Source organism: Mustela putorius, unplaced genomic scaffold, assembly GCF_011764305.1.
Source record: "Mustela putorius furo isolate JIRA1106 unplaced genomic scaffold, ASM1176430v1.1 tig00001076_pilon_pilon_pilon, whole genome shotgun sequence".
In the NCBI taxonomy this organism is placed as follows: Eukaryota; Metazoa; Chordata; class Mammalia; order Carnivora; family Mustelidae; genus Mustela; species Mustela putorius.
The window spans coordinates 127,729-143,326 of record NW_025421561.1 but is presented as its reverse complement, the minus strand read 5'-3'; the positions used below and the strand labels follow the sequence as shown (position 1 = coordinate 143,326).

At 47.5% G+C, this 15,598-nt stretch overlaps 1 pseudogene; it reads right to left on the bottom strand.

Moving 5' to 3' along the window:
• Positions 1 to 849: 849 nt before the first annotated feature.
• Positions 850 to 15,598, bottom strand: part of LOC123393924 — a 42,014-nt pseudogene continuing 27,265 nt past the window's right edge.

Below are 15,598 nucleotides of genomic sequence, written 5' to 3'. Positions count from 1 at the left end.
TTCGTGAGCGGTTCCCTCCGGAGAAAGGCTTACGAACATGTGAGACATAGATTATCGTACTCTTACAAAGGGTGGAAACATTTTTGTAGCAGAATCCTAGAGTAGACTCACTCTCAATGTATTGTTCCCGGGTTATTATTGTGACAGTCGACTGGAATGAGTTTTGAGTACAAAGGAGAAATCAAGAAGGAAAGATATCTACAATCGTGGGTTAAGAAGGAAGCCTGGAGCGCAAAAACCTTGCATAGAACCGTAGGATACAAGATACAAACAGGTTATACTTTGTAGTACACATACGGTTTTGTCTATCAATTATAAATAGTTAGGTTTAAGTTAGATTCTACAAAAATAATGATTTGGGGCATGGGCACATGCAAACAGGTTACACCATAAACTTATTTATAAAACACATCTCGATACTTCTTTTTTTTCCCCTCTTAAATAGAAATGTTTCATTTTAGCCTTTAGACTAAAATGATTTAAAAACACAATCCCAAAAGTCCCCCGATCAAAAATATAAAATCACTTCTAACCCACAGCAGCACCCTTCTGCAATTATCCTTACCTCTTCGTAAAGTCTAGGTTATTTGTGTCAAACATGTGAATTAATGGTCCGTTATCCTGTTTCCTCAGAGATCACTCCGCCCGAGTAAAAGCTTGCTTTGTTCCATGATGGGAGAATGAAGAGAAGAAGGGGAAAGGAAAGGAAAAAGGGTGCGTATTTTTTTGTGGATGTTGTGTGATTTTTGGGTTGTTTTGCTAAATATTGCAAACAGGGGTAGATATTTGTTAAAAGATCGATCTTGGGTTGGCCGCAGGTACAGTGCTCATACCAGGACAAAGAGCAGATTAGAACGCCAGAATGGCTTCTTTCTCTCCCTGCCCCGGCTGTAGATGCCACCGGGACAAGGCATCAAAGCCCTCAGTTTGCCCGCGTACGTCCAGCTGGAGGTGGGTGGGAGGACTGGGGTCAACCACAAAAGTGCGTCGTTCTGCCTGGAAGGGATTTTCCCCGGGCCCTTTTGTTGATGGTTCCGATCCTCCTTTGTCCGGGCAAAGCGACTGGTCGGCAATTGAGGGAAGGACAGCGTTGTCAGTGAGTGCTCGGTATGTATGATTGACCGCCGACAAACTCGTCCTTGTCCTTTCTTCACGTAGACCATGTTTCTGAACTTTTATCAGCTCGTTGTGAGCTAATCACAGAAGTGTTTAAACCAGACCTAACTCGAACAGGGTGGCGAATTAGGCCAAGGAAGGAGGTCAACCTGGTGAGAAGTGGGACTTGTACGGCAAGGTCTCAGTGGGACCGAGTCACATATGAACCATTCAGAATGGTTGACAGTAGAAGAGTGGTGTGCTGTATTAAGGCTATGTCCAATTCCCCGCCACTTTCTGAATAGCTAGGAATGTTCTTTTAGGTCCGTGGCTCCCAAGAGGGCCCACCCAATAGAAAAATGAAGAATGACTTAACATTCTATAAACTTGGGATTATTCCGAATCAGGGTGTAATTTCTGAGAAAAGAAGAAAAACTTGGAGCTGACGTGGCATCGTAAGGAGAAATACCATCCTGTACTCACCCACACCCCAAGAGTGACCTGCAGAGGCTCTCCACCTCTGCTTCATGGACCAGCGGCTCTCAAAAAGCCAGTGACATGGGGGCAGGGGCACCTGGGTGGCTCCGTCGCTTAAGCATCTGCCTTCAGCAATCAGGTCATGATCCCAGGGTCCTGGGATCGAGTCCGCATTAGGCTCTCTGCTCAGCAGGTGAAGCTGCTTCTCCCTTTCCCTCTGCCTCGGCCCAGTTTCATGCTCACTCTCTCACATCCTCTATCTCAAAAAAAATAAATAATATCTTAAAAAAAAAAAAAAAGTGTGTCAGTGACATGTCCCCAAGGGGTTTGATTGTCATGAGTGCTGGTGAGCAGAGCTTGCCACCTTTCTTAAGGAATTCAAGACTTTCATCAGTTTTTTCCACTAAGGATAGTAACAAGTATTGCAGTAGAAATTAGTAGCTGAATCTAGATAAAATCCAGTGGCCGTCTGAGAATGGTGTACGCGGTGGACGGACATGAAACTGGTCTTCCGTGTGGCGATTCGCACCCGACCAGGGATGGGGTCCACCAGCTTCTTACTCCAAAATAGAAGATACCCTGTGGGATAGGGCAGGCCATGTGCTGTTCCTTGAATTCAGTGATGGGGACAGTGGTGACTCTGAGGGATGAGTTTTCCCAACACATTTAAAATCATCAGTTTCTAGCAAATGAAAAAATTCATCATGGAAAGGACAGGGAAGTGAAAATGAAAACTAAAAAAGTAAACAAAAATCCCGCATTTCATCATGGCCCCGTGGTAAAACGCCTGCAGAGGATTTTCAGAAAACAATGTGTGAACCGGCTAGAATGAGCAGGCATAATAGGAACAAAGAGGTTTTGATTGTTTCAAGAATGCAGAGAGAGGACACGGGCTCTAGCATCCTGAGTAGAGGCCTGGCTATTAAGTTTTCCCATGATAAAACATGGTGTATTTTTGTAAGAGCAAGGTACAGGGATGCTGGGTGGCTCGGGCAGTTTGAGCGTCTGACTCTTGATTTTGGCTCAGATCATGATCTCAGGGTCCTGGGATGGGAGCCCCCACATCAGCTCCCTGCTTGGTGGGGGGTCTGCTTGGGATTCTCTCTCTCCCCTCTCCCACCCTGGCTTGTGCAAGGGGTGCATGTGCGCTAAGATAAATAAATAAATCTTAAAAAATAAGAAATAGCAATGACAGTTGTCGGGACCGAGTTGTGACATTCGCCCTTCCCTTCCTTTTTGCCTTTATCCAGTGTTTAGTCAAAGCCCTTGAACACGGACAAAAAGTATTCCACAGGGTTTCAGGCAAAAGCGGGGGTAGGATTTTATCCTATCATAATCTAATACACTTTTTGAAATATTCATTTGGCTCTGTTCTTCAGCACATATGCTACGTAGACCGCCTGTAACAAGCTGTTCACACAGTAACAAGGGTTGTAAGATGATCAGGTAAGGGATTTAGCATTATACAAAAAATTGAGGGAGTTCGACAGTTGGGCAGAATTTATGAGACAACAGTGAACACAAGAGACAAGCAGCCCTAGCCAAATGTAAATCGCAGAAGCATTCAACTTCTCCAAGTCCTAAAAATAGTACCGATTAAAATAAGGAGGTAATAGTTTAGACCTACCACATGAAAAAAAGGCTGAGGCTAACGTTTATCGGAGCTACTAAATCTGCCACAAAAAACAGCCCGCAGGCTGCTGGCCCACCAACCAGGAGGGCCGAAAACCGCTGTGCTCAGATCGCTATGCTGAGAGTGTAGGCCTGGAACGCCGTTTGCAAAGGGCAGGATCGGCATGTTCTGTGAGTCCCAAAAAAGGGGATATTCACTTTGGGCCAGGAATCCTACTTCTTGGATATATATCCAAGTAGAAAAAATATAAACCATATACAAATATTTACTATGGTGTTGTTTATAATGTCACCCAACAGGAGGCAGCTGGAACAGGAGGTCAACAACAGAGGCCTCGTTCGTCTTCTCTGTAGAGCCAGTGCTCAAATAGCACTGCGGGGGACAGCCCCTACAAAGAATGGTATGTCAGTAAATCTACCAGGAAACTGAAGCTCGTGCTTGTAACTATTTTTGGTAAGCATTTCTGGGAACTTGATGTGTTAGCTGGGCACTGTTCACTGGGGTTCATGACTGGGGGTCTCCTATCCTGGGTGAGCCCCCTGGTTTAATGTAGGTGTTAAAATATACCATCGGGTAAATTCAGGGCACCCTGGGTGGCTCAATGGGTTGTTAAGCCACTGCCTTCAGCTCAGGTCATGATCTCAGGGCCTGGAATCGAGTCCCGAATCGGCTCGGCTCTCTACTCAGCAGGGAGCCTGCTTTCCCTCTATCTCTCTCTCTGCCTGCCTCTCCCGATCTCCTGCATCTACTTGTGATCTCTCTCTGTCAAATAAATAAATAAAATCTTAAAAAAAAATATATATATATATATACATTAATTCAACTAAGTATGTTGTCAGGTTATGACGACAAGACAGGGCGCAGGACACAGCATCTGACTGCCTGAGTCCCTCCTGTGATCTCCTCAGAAAACGTGACATGAGCCGAATCTTGAAAAGTTCTTGAGACGGCAGAAAGGAATAAGACTGTGTGTGTGTATTTTTATGCAAAAATGAAGAGTTTTCTTGAAAAACAGGTTTCTAAGCTCTCAATACCGACATCCAATTTTAAAAAAATGTTTAAAAATGATAAACTACTGGCCATCTGAATTTGAATGCCTACTTTACACATCCAAAATTCTGAAAATTGTTCACATATATTCTAACTTCTTTGAAAAAGAACCAGATGGACAAATGAAATACGCAACTCTTTTATGATTTTCTTGGCAAACTGAAGACATGATTAATAGGAACACATGAAAATGTGCTATATCCTAGCCCTAGTTTTTCTGGAACTTAAATATTTAATAAAAGCAGGAAAATTTTTTTAATTAAAAGCTGGCAATCCGGTATATTCTAGACGGTGCATTTTTACACTAATTTACAATGCCTATTACGTTATTGGTAAGAAATTGATCAGTTATAGCATTAGTCGTTAGTAGGAAATCGATCAGCAGTTCTAAGGTACCTGGAAAAAAATAAGACTCAGCAGTAAGAGTTTTGCACAAAGAGCTTGACAATTTATCAGTCAGGGCTTTTACGAATGACACTATTCATTGGAAGGTGAGGTGGGGGCAAGGAGCAGCAAGTAGAGGCCAAAGGGGATGGGGTCCGGGTCCCCGATACTCACATGTGATCCCAATCTTATAGAGCTCTCTGAACTTCTGATTGTAGCCTTCTCCAGGGACGTAGTCCCCTAGGCCGATGGTGCTCAGGGAAATGAAACAAAATAAAAGGACTCGAGGAAGTTCCAGTCGTCCTCTAAGATGGAGAACACAGCCGCCGGGATGAAGAAGAAGCAGGACACGGTGACAAAGCCGAGGAGGACGGCGTGGACGATGGCCACCACCTGCTTGGAGAAACCCCAGCGGACGTGGAAGTAGAGGACAGGCCTGCGGGGGTGACGTGGATGGTGACACGCTGGACCACCGCCGTCAGGAACAGGAGGGTGAACGGAATGCCGATGACCGAGTAGATGATGCAGAAGGGCCTTTCCTCCGTCCGACAGGGGCACGGTGTGGCCATAACCTGCATGGGGAGGAGGTAAACTGAGGTGAGGAGGAAGTGGGAGCAGAGTACACCTCTGTCAACTCCTGCCTGCCTGCTGTCCACCCCGACCCCTTCAAACCAAGGCAAAGAGTCGGAGCTCGGGTCTGATACTCTAAAGTCTCAACGGGAACACTGCACAAAGGATGTCACTTCTGCCCTTGGCAAAATCGGACCAGCTCTTCCCCTCACATCCGAGCCTGGTTTTGAACCCACTGTCAGGCTGAAACAGAAACACTGTCTGAGACCAGCCAGGCAAACGCATCAGAGGACAGGCCTCCTCCCCCAGGCTGATGCCCCCTTGCCCTCACGCCCTCATGCCCCCCCGCCCCCCGCCCCCCCGGACCCTCGTTCATACCAAACACCAGTCTACACCTGCCTCCACCACAAACTGCTCATGCAATGTTCTAACGAGGGCGGCTGGACAGTGGGCATCTGAAGGAGACGCCAGGAAGCCACAGACCTCACCAAAGGAAAACGAAGATTAAGGCACACCAAGCCACGGGACCGAGCCTTTCTTGTACTTGCTCAGCTATGTGGCTAACAGCATATTCAGAAACTGTAACTTCTCCCCCTTGTCATTTCCAAAGGCTGCAAGATGTCGTACGTTCCCCCAAACAAACATTTAAAAAACACGTTAGGCCCCCATGATCCGGATGTACGGCCTGTCTGACTTTCCACCAGGTCTGAATCATCCCCAAATTAAGCCATTTCCCAGGCTTCATCCAACAAGAGCCAGCAAGAGAGAAGCCAGGCGGCTGCAGCTCGGAGAACCACGTTTAAAATTTCACGAGCACTTCACCCCAAAAGGCCTAACACGCCTGAATAAGTCAGTTCAGGAAGAAGGCAACAAAATGCCTTTGTGTGTGTGTGTGTGTGTGTGAGAGAGAGAGAGAAAGAGAGAGAGAGAGAAGCTGGATCCTGAAGAAGCCTCACATATGTGATTAGGATTAAAACATGATTTCTAAACCAGATTTTTCCAGCATAGCCTCCTTAAAAATAAACAACTCTGAAAACCCTTCCGCCGTGGATCCCCATTTTCTCGGTTTTATGGCTGTTTGTGGGGTAGGGCCCAGGGACGGGTGGTCAGGGAAAGCCTCCCCAGGGATTCCCAGGCACAGTGTCCACACAACAGTCGGGGGTTATCTGCTGTCCAGGGAGGCCCTCGGCTGATGAATGTGCTCCAGAGTCCCAGAAACCTGCTGCGATTGTCTGCAGCACACACAGCCCCATGTGCCTCTTTCCGGGATGAGATCCTGGAATCTTAGATTCTTGAAAGGGGTTCAGAATGGTTGTTTTGAGCAGCCGCGCCCACCCAGCGGCTCCCGCCGTACCGTGCTGGGCTCTGGGCACGGTTGCCGGGGAAGTGGGCAAGGCAAGGAGCACGGGGAGAACAGGAAGCATGGGGACGGCGGGGCGAAACATCAGAAGGGATGTTCTCGGGGTCAGAGATCTCTGGAAAGGACATTGCCCTTGACCGTGACGAAGCCACTGGAAAGCGATCACGAAGTTGGTGTCAAAGTACTAGGAGACCATAGAACTCAAGCAGGGAAGCCAGGGAGGCCTTCCACCGAGGCGGGAATTTTGGAAAGGAGTTGAATCAGCCAGATTCGGCAAAAGCCCATAAGTCCATAACTTCATTATGCTTTTCTGTACTGCTTTTTTGTATATATATATATATTTTTTTCTAAAAGTAGAACACACCAATTTCCTGGCGGCCCACCTCTTCTGTGCCATCTGTTCCAATAAATGACATGATTTCAGTTCTACTAGGAAAAAAAAGTAAACAAAGGTCCAGTTTTAAAATATTTTAGGATGTAATTTCTACTCTCAAATGACAACAGCTCTTTCCATTAGAGTGCCAACTGACTCTTCATGGACTAAAATCTTATCTCTGAGCAATGCAGATAATCATGACGAGGCTCTAAGCCTGTCCCCTGCAGTAATGTCTTTTTAAAATTTTTTTTATTTTGTTATTATGTTCAGGTAGTCACTGTATAGTACATAATTAGTGTACTAATGGATGCGGTGTCCAGTGATTCATTATTTAAGTATAACATCCAGGGCTCATCACAGTACATGCCTTCCTCCATACCCAACACCCTGCCACCCTCCCCAACCCTCTCCTCCCTGAAACTCCCAGACTGTTTCTCGGGGTCCACAGTTTCTCATGGTTCATCTCCCTCTCCGATTTCTCCCCCTTTGGATTTCCCTCCCTCCCGCTGTGGTCCTCTGTGCTATTGCTTATGTTCCACAAAGGAGTGAGACTGTAAGATAATTGTCTTTCTCCGCTTGACTTACATCACTTAACATAATCCCCTCCAGTTCCATCCATGTCAATGCAAATGTTGAGTATTCAACCAATAGCCCCGATGAACATGGGTGCCAAAATACTCCACAAGATCCTAGCTACTAGGATCCTACAGGACATTAAAAGGATTATTCACCACGACTAGTGGGTTTTATGTCTGAGATGCAAGGGTGGTTCAATATTCACAAGTCAATCCACGGGTAGAGCGCATCAATAAAAGACAAGAACCGTATGATCCTCTCAACTGATGCACAAAACTTTTGACAAAATACAACATCCGTTTCTGATTGAAACCCTTCAGAGTATAGGGATAGAGGGAACATTCCTCAATATCATAAAAACCATCTACAAAAAGCCCACAGCGAATATCATTCTCATTGGGGAAAGGCTAAGAGCTCTCCCCCTTAAGATCAGGAATACAACAGGGATGTCCACTCTCTCCACTATTGTTCAACATAGTACTAGAAGTCCTAGCCTCAGCAATGAGACAACAAAAAGAAACAAAAGGCATTCAAACTAGCAAAGAAGTCAAATTCCCCCTCTTTGCAGTAATGCATTATCAAAATGCATAAAGCCAGTAATATGTTCCCGCTAAGAGGGGGGGGGGGGGGGCAGATTTAAAATCACCAACATGTAGATGACTCACTGAAAGCCTGTTTCTTCTCCTGAGGTTACATAGATAATTTTGGTTAATGGAAGATAAAAGTGTTAAATTTACACTCCATTGGTATTACCTATACTTCCGGTGCAGGCCAGACTGGGAAAACTAGCCCCTGCACAGAGCGCCCAGCATTTCTTTTGCAACGGACAACCCTGAGTGCATGAGACGGAAACCTTCAGTGCTGCTGAATTTTAATGAAGTGGTGAATAATTTACTCAAGTGCAGTCAGTTGAACTCCCAGACGAATCACAAAGTAAAGCTCCTATTTTAAAACCTTCTATTAAAATCCATTACAAACCACCAAGAATGTTGCAAGAGTAGTAAACCTTACATAGCTGGTGTTTTTTGCGGAACCTGGGCCTTCCGGTTTTTCTGGTATTTAATTCCTCATGAACAAAGTCCAAGACAGAAAACCTTTGTGGGCTCCTACTCAGGTAATTAGAGCAAGTCACCGACGGGCAACTTCTTCCCACACATGTTTCTGAGAGAGGGACAGTTGGTTGTTACGCCTCTGGTTGTGATCCCGCCCATATAACATATACTGTCATTTATTTAGATTATTTAGAATGATCTAGTATAACAGAGACACTTCCCGGTCAGCTCGCTTGATACCTGCTTTAAAAACCATCTAGGACAGAATCTCAACCTCTGAAGACTAAGGCCAGTAGAGATATTGAAATAAATTACAATGTTTCCTCTCCTGTAAAATAGAGTGCAATTTGCAATCCTGGGCTTCCGCTTATTATTTATCTCTCTCCCACTGAGCCGTGAGCCCCTGATGGGGAGGAAATCCTGTCCTCCTCTACTGTGAGGCTCTCCTGGCTCTCCAACCACGGTGCCATCCAACACACAGGAGGGCCACAAATGCACTGTCTGGTAATGAAGAGTCTTCTGGTCATGCCGACTTTGCTACTGTCATTGTGTCTTTTGTTTGCAATAAATTTTTGTTCCAAGGATTCAGTACGTGGTTTTACCTTCCAGACACCCCACACACACAAAGTGTTTTACTGCAACACTTTGCAAAGACTCGCACGTGGGTGAACTCTGTTCATCCCTTCCATCAGGGTCATGGACAGGACGTGGAACGTCCAGCTTCTCTCACTTTGCTTATAACGGAAGTAGTTTAGGAAAGTGAGTAAACCACCAGCTCCCAGCAGAGGCCATCCCCAGGAGTCCAAACACCCAGCTCCTAGGTGGTATTGGCACAACGGTGCTTACTTTCTGGCACAAGCATGCAGTATACAGACTAACCCTCTGTCCTGCCGCCTTTCCTACCCACCTATCACCTGGGCCCACTTTTATGTGGGTATGGTTTTCGCTAATAGTGCTGGGAACACCACCATATTTTTTCTCTTGGGCCTTCTAGAGTCGACATAGAATCTTTCACATAGGAACAAGTCCTTTTGTTCCTATGATTCTGACTCAATAGGCAGTTTTTCGGTGTATTCTACCTGTTGCTGGCTATGCTGAAGTACTCAACCAAAAATATTTCATTTTTCTCATTTTAAACTTTAGGTGAGGAGTCTGGCCAACTTAGGAACTCCTATTATGGACGCTTTCTTTCTGAAGCATTATCCATTTCCTGCAACTCTGAAACATGTACTTTTTCATTCTATGTCCCAATAAATAATACTGTCTCTCCATCGTTTACAATTTACTCTCATAGTTTTTAAAAATTTATTTATTTATTTATTTGGGAGGGAGAGAGAGTGAGCATGAGAAGGGGGCAGATGGAGAGGGAGAGAGAGAAACCCAAGCAGACTCTGCATTGAGCGTAGAGCCCAACACGGGGCTTGATCTCACCACCCCAAGATCACGACCTGAGCCAAAACCAAGGGCTGGATGCTTAACTGACTGTGCCACCCGACGCCCCTCTCTGTCATTTTTAAGGACCTATATCCCTGCAATGTCCTCTCTCACACTAGCCTCTCTGAGGAATTCTTGCCAGCCAAGACCCCCATGAAGCCCTGCTTCACCAAACTGAAATGAGGAGGGAAAGGAGTGCACTATTTTCCAACTATCCACCCTCCTTTCTGCCGCTCCTGATCAGGCCAGCACCAGCAGCACAGCCCAGCTGCCCACCCACCTTGTCTTCGGCGAGAGCCTAACCACATCGTTCAGTTTTAATCTGGAACATTGGCAGGAAGATACTCTATGTCACAGCAGTAGACAGGAAATCGTCAGCCAAGGGCGTTTTTTGCTAATTGTCATAATTATACATGTTCCCTATGGAAAAAAGCAGGTAATCATCCCCACCTACCCCTGCCGGCTTGTCCAACTATACCATCTGTTGAGCACTGTGACTTACGGTCTTGGTTAGGTTCCCAGAGGCAGGAAAAGGGAGCTCATGACCCACTACCCAATAGGAGGCTATAACCAAATTATGTCACCTTTTTAGTACAGCTTTCCCAGAATTCCAAGCAGTTGCATTTCTTGTGGTTCCTACGGGAACGAACAGGCAAGGCAGGGTGTGAGAAGTTTCAGCTTGGGGCACAGATGTTGTCCCTCATTGTCCAGCATCTGGCCTTGGGGTCACCAAGGCAGTGGGACAGTAGCTCGGAGGGTAAGAGGCCGATAAAGGAGGAGCTTGGGTGTGTGCGCTCTGGGTTGGTCGGGTTGTATCTGGAAGGTGGGCTCATAGGTAAGCCCTGATTTCTCTAGGAATGGTTGACCCTGGGAAGGTGGGTTCCTTCAGGAGCAACAAGGCTCCAAGAGGTCAAAGCGTCAAAATAAAAAGACATAAGAAAGCAGGAGGCTGGTTCTGGGCGGGCATGTGCAGAAGCAACAGTGAGCCTCCAGGGTCTGTTGTAATAAGCACCCCAGGAAGAGTCCAGTGGACAGGGTACAGGTGCGGGGAGATATGCCTGCCAGCATTCCAGGAGGGGCACAGCACATGGCCCGTGAATAACTACTCCTTCGATACTCTGAACTCCTAGAACCTTTACCGTCTCTCCGGGTGTTCGTTACTTGTCAGCTCTGGCTTCGCCTGAAGACCTGAACAGTGTTCCAGAGAGAAAAGGAGGGCGGCTGGTGGGTGAGGCCCCAGGCGGTGGACAGGGGCAGCCCTCAGAGATCGGCAGGCAAGTTCGCCTCTTACAGGAAAGGAGACTGTCATTAGTTTAGCAAAGTTCAAGCAGGCAAGGGAGGCAGAGATGAACCCTGTGTTTACCGATCTTTTCAGTCGGGGCCCAGCAGCTGTGTCGAGGAGGAACAAGGGAGAACAGAAATGGGGCGGCGGCCGATTCCCCAGGTACCTGGGGAATAAAAGCTGGAGAAATCCCTGGAGGTTTCCAAGGAAAGGAACCTTCTAAGAAGATGAGACCTAGGACAATGATGGCAGCGCTTGGCTACCTTACGCTGGGACCTCCAGAAACTCCCCAGCCCTGGTGACCTAGTGGCTCCAGGCCAGAGCCAGGCTACGGCGACAGAGCACTGACTTGTCCCGATCCCTGCTGGACCTGACCCTCCCGTTTTCTTGATTCACGGCTGCCTTTGCCTTGAGGTTATTCCCAAGATTTCTTTCCACTTTCGAAATTTCATCTAAGTGAAATCATTTCTGATTTTCCGGTCCCGATTACAGAAGTCAGGGGGCTGATCCATCCTCGTAGTGACCGCAGGCCCCGTCTCCTCCCGCAGACACGAGCCCCTGCTGCAGAGGCGACAACGCCGTGGACGTGCCCGGGGTTCCCATAGCAGCTGCTACTGGGCATGCGCGCCCCGGACTGCAGTCCCTCGGCGCCCCCTGCGGAGGGGTCGGCACACGGGCACCGGTACACACTCCCGCCTGCCTGTCTGTTACCCACGGACCCACTGTTTCACGGCTGGGACACCTGCAGGGACAGTGAAAACAGACTCAAAGTCTGATCGCTGCGGAAAATGGCACAGCCGGAGAGGCACCCGTCAGATTCTAGTCTGTGTTTTTCATTATTTAATTTTATTTCCCCTCCCACCCACTCCTGGCCATTTCTTAGGAATTCTGGCAGCAGGACAACCAAGCGAAGCTGAAGAAAGCAACAGAACAATGGGTTGAGTTTTTCCTAGAGCCCCAATATTTCAGACAAGGCTTCCCGATCTATTAACTGAAGTGGTTTTTCCTCCACCTGCCACTTTGCTCAGGTTTGCCTTCAGGTTTGACATAATCATCCCATAGCCACGACGACCATGGGGTTTAAAAGAGATCCTATTGGAAAGGCCTGCCAGGGATGCACTTTCAGAACAGGCTTTTAAGCTTCATGCTGTCGCACGGATGCTGGGCAGACAGCTCAGGATTTCAATTTCTTTTGCCCTGGGAACAGTTGGGCACCTTGCCCTCTGGAAGACAGGCTCAAAAGGTAATAGAGAAAATGCTGGATGACAAGACGACACACCATTTACTTGACGCTGAATTTCTACCTCCCAACCCTGCGTATCATCAATGGAGATCTTGCCTGGCCCAAAGCTTGACTTCAGATTAGTAGAAGCCACAGTGGTCCCCCACTGTCACCTGGTGAAAAGGGGTGGGGGACACCTAGACATCTGCTGAATCCAACCACGTTTCCATGCCTCTCTTTATAGGGTCTCAAAACAGTGATGTTCCAAGGGTTCTAGGGGCTCTGGGAGGAAAGCACAGGCTGGCTTGATGGGAAAATCTCCACATTTTTTAGAGGGAGAGGTTCCTGAAATATAGCCAATTTTTTTTTTTCCTTTTCCATCAGAACGTAAAGACTCTGAGGCTTGAGCTCTGAGAACACTGGGAGGAAGGTGCAAACAAAGGCCACACGTGTAAACTCAGCAGAGCTTCGGGAACAGGAGGAATCCGATTTCCTAGACTGAGCCCTGGCTTTGCTCCCTACTCGCTGTGAGGCCCCGGGAAACTTTGTATCTATATTTTCCTCATCTATCACATATGGGTCATACTTCCTACCCTCACGGAGGGGTCAACGAGGTTTACATAAAATAACCCATATGAAGCAATTAGCACAGACGCTGGTACGTCCGAAGTACGGGGAGGGCGAACTCCTCCTTTGATGCCAAAAGACATCGCTAATGGAATCATCTCGACAGTAAGTCTGTTCTTTCCAGTGGGTCACACTCTTTCTAGGCACGCTGGTTAAAAACTGTCTGCACTCTCATCTCTGTTCTCTGCACACATGTTAATTCTTCTCACATCCTTCAAGGTCACTTCTTTCACACCGACGGTTTAAGCAGTTCCTGAGAGTGACCGGAGACCTAACAACAGCACTTAGGGGCCAATCGGATATAGGAACTTTGTGGCCACTCCGCAACTGGAGGGTCTACTAATGACCCCAGAGAAAGATCTAGACTCCCTTTCAGGTTCTCATTCCCTCCAGTGTAAACTGATCCAATATGGCGGCCGTTTACCACAGTCCCACAGGTAGGGAAAACTGCAGGTCCCCTCCCACAAAACTCCTCTACTGGGTGGCACATTACACCAGAAAGAGGCACAGAATAGTTATACAACAGGTTATAAACTCGGGGCAATTCCAACCCTTTCTCCTTTAGATCCTTGAGCAAGTCTTTCGTTGAAAGGTTTGCCAGAGTCAGAGGCAACACTGTTTTTGAAGCTGCAGTCAACTCCCTTCTGGCAGCTGAAAAATCAGGTGATGAAATACTCAGGTCCTTCCTTAAGTGGCAGAGCACAGAACAAGACCGAGTCCTAGGCCTTAAACACAGTTGTGAGGGGTACCCACTTGCTGGGCGCACAAAGATCTTCTACTCGCTCCAAGCAAGAGCAGACAAACGACATCCAGACATCTCTAGTTGGTCTACATAACTTGACCTCCCCCACTCTTACCCATGCAAAACACCCCTAGGACCCCTTAGGCGAATGAATGACCTCTCTGGTCTAGTTGTTCAGGTACTTGCTGAGACAGACTGAGGAGAGGAGATTCCTAGTCAGTCTTTTTTTTTTTTTTAAACATTGTATTTATTTATTTGACAGATCACAAGTAGGCAGAGAGGCAGGCAGAGAGAGAGGAAGGGAAGCAGGCTCCCTGCTGAGCAGAGAGCTTGATGCGGGGCTTGATCCCAGGACCCTGGGATCATGACCGAGCCAAAGGCAGAGGCTTCAACCCACTGAGCCAACCAGGAGCCCCAGTTTGTTTATTTTAGACGAGGAGGAAGAGAGGAAGAGAGAGAGAGAGAGAGAGAGCACGAGCGCGCACATGCGCATGAGCGGGGGAGTGAGGAGCAGAGGGAAAGAGAGAGAGAATGTCAAGCAGGCTCTACGCCCAGCCTGACATGGGGCTCGATCTCACAACCCCAACATCAGGACCTAAGCTGAAACCAAGAGTCAGCTGCTTAACCATCTGAGCCACCCAGGCTCCCCTCTAAGTGGTTACCTTCAAAGGTGCCCCAGGAAAAGCAGATTGGAAACCCGGGGCAGGAATCCTAAGCTCAGGTCCTTATTTAAATGTGCAGACTTGGTATGAGCAGGGTTGAATTCCTGTCAAATGCCTGGAGAGTGACTCAAAATAGCCCTTTTCTCTGCAGACTTGCGCAGGTGGAGGCCCACCTTTCTGCCTTGGCCCCAGAGTAAAGGTGGGGGGCAGGGCCACCTGCACCCACCAAGGACATGGTTACTGGAAGCCACCAAGACTTGGGGGCCATGTCACCCCAGCACCGCCTTGAAAAAATGGACTAAAATGGTAGGATAAAATAAAAAGGTGGGGGAGGCATGTGGGACAGATGAAACAGGATGGCAGAATTGAATGCGGACAGCTGGCCTGGGGGTGGAGGGAGTCCTCATTACACAATTCTCTAATTTTACAGGTTTCATAATATCTATAATAAAAAGTAAAAGCGTTGAGACTTTGAAATGTGGACATTAATAGCTTTTCATCTAGACAGCCTCTGAGGAAGTCCTAGACTGTCTCTATTCCTTAAAATCCCACTTTTACAGTCAGTACTAACAAGGGTGCCCGGGTGGCTCAGTCGGTGAAGCGTCTGCCTTTGGGTCAGGGTCCTGGGATCAAGCCCTGCATCGGGCTCCCTGCTCACTGGGGAGCCTGCTTCTCCCGCCCCCTTGGCAGTTCACCCTGCTGTGCTCTCTCTCCCTCGCTTGCTTGCTCTCTCAAATAAATAACTAAAACCTTAAAAAGAAAAAAAACTAAATAAAAGCATAACAAGATGAGGCAGAACCCAGAGGTATAGCGCTTACACTCTGGTACAGCCAAATGTGCTTTCTAAGCCTTCTAAACCTCTAACAGTCTCATCATCTCCTCAGCCAGAAGAGTTGAAATCTCCAACTGCTCTCTGAGGGCACACACTCCTGGGCCATGGGCAAGGGGCTGAGCAGAGAGAGTCGGGGGTTTCCTCACAGTGTTTCCAGGGGTTTAAAGCAAGTCGGCTATCGGCTGCCATCTGTGGGACACAATTCTTGGGGTGCACCTGCCAGG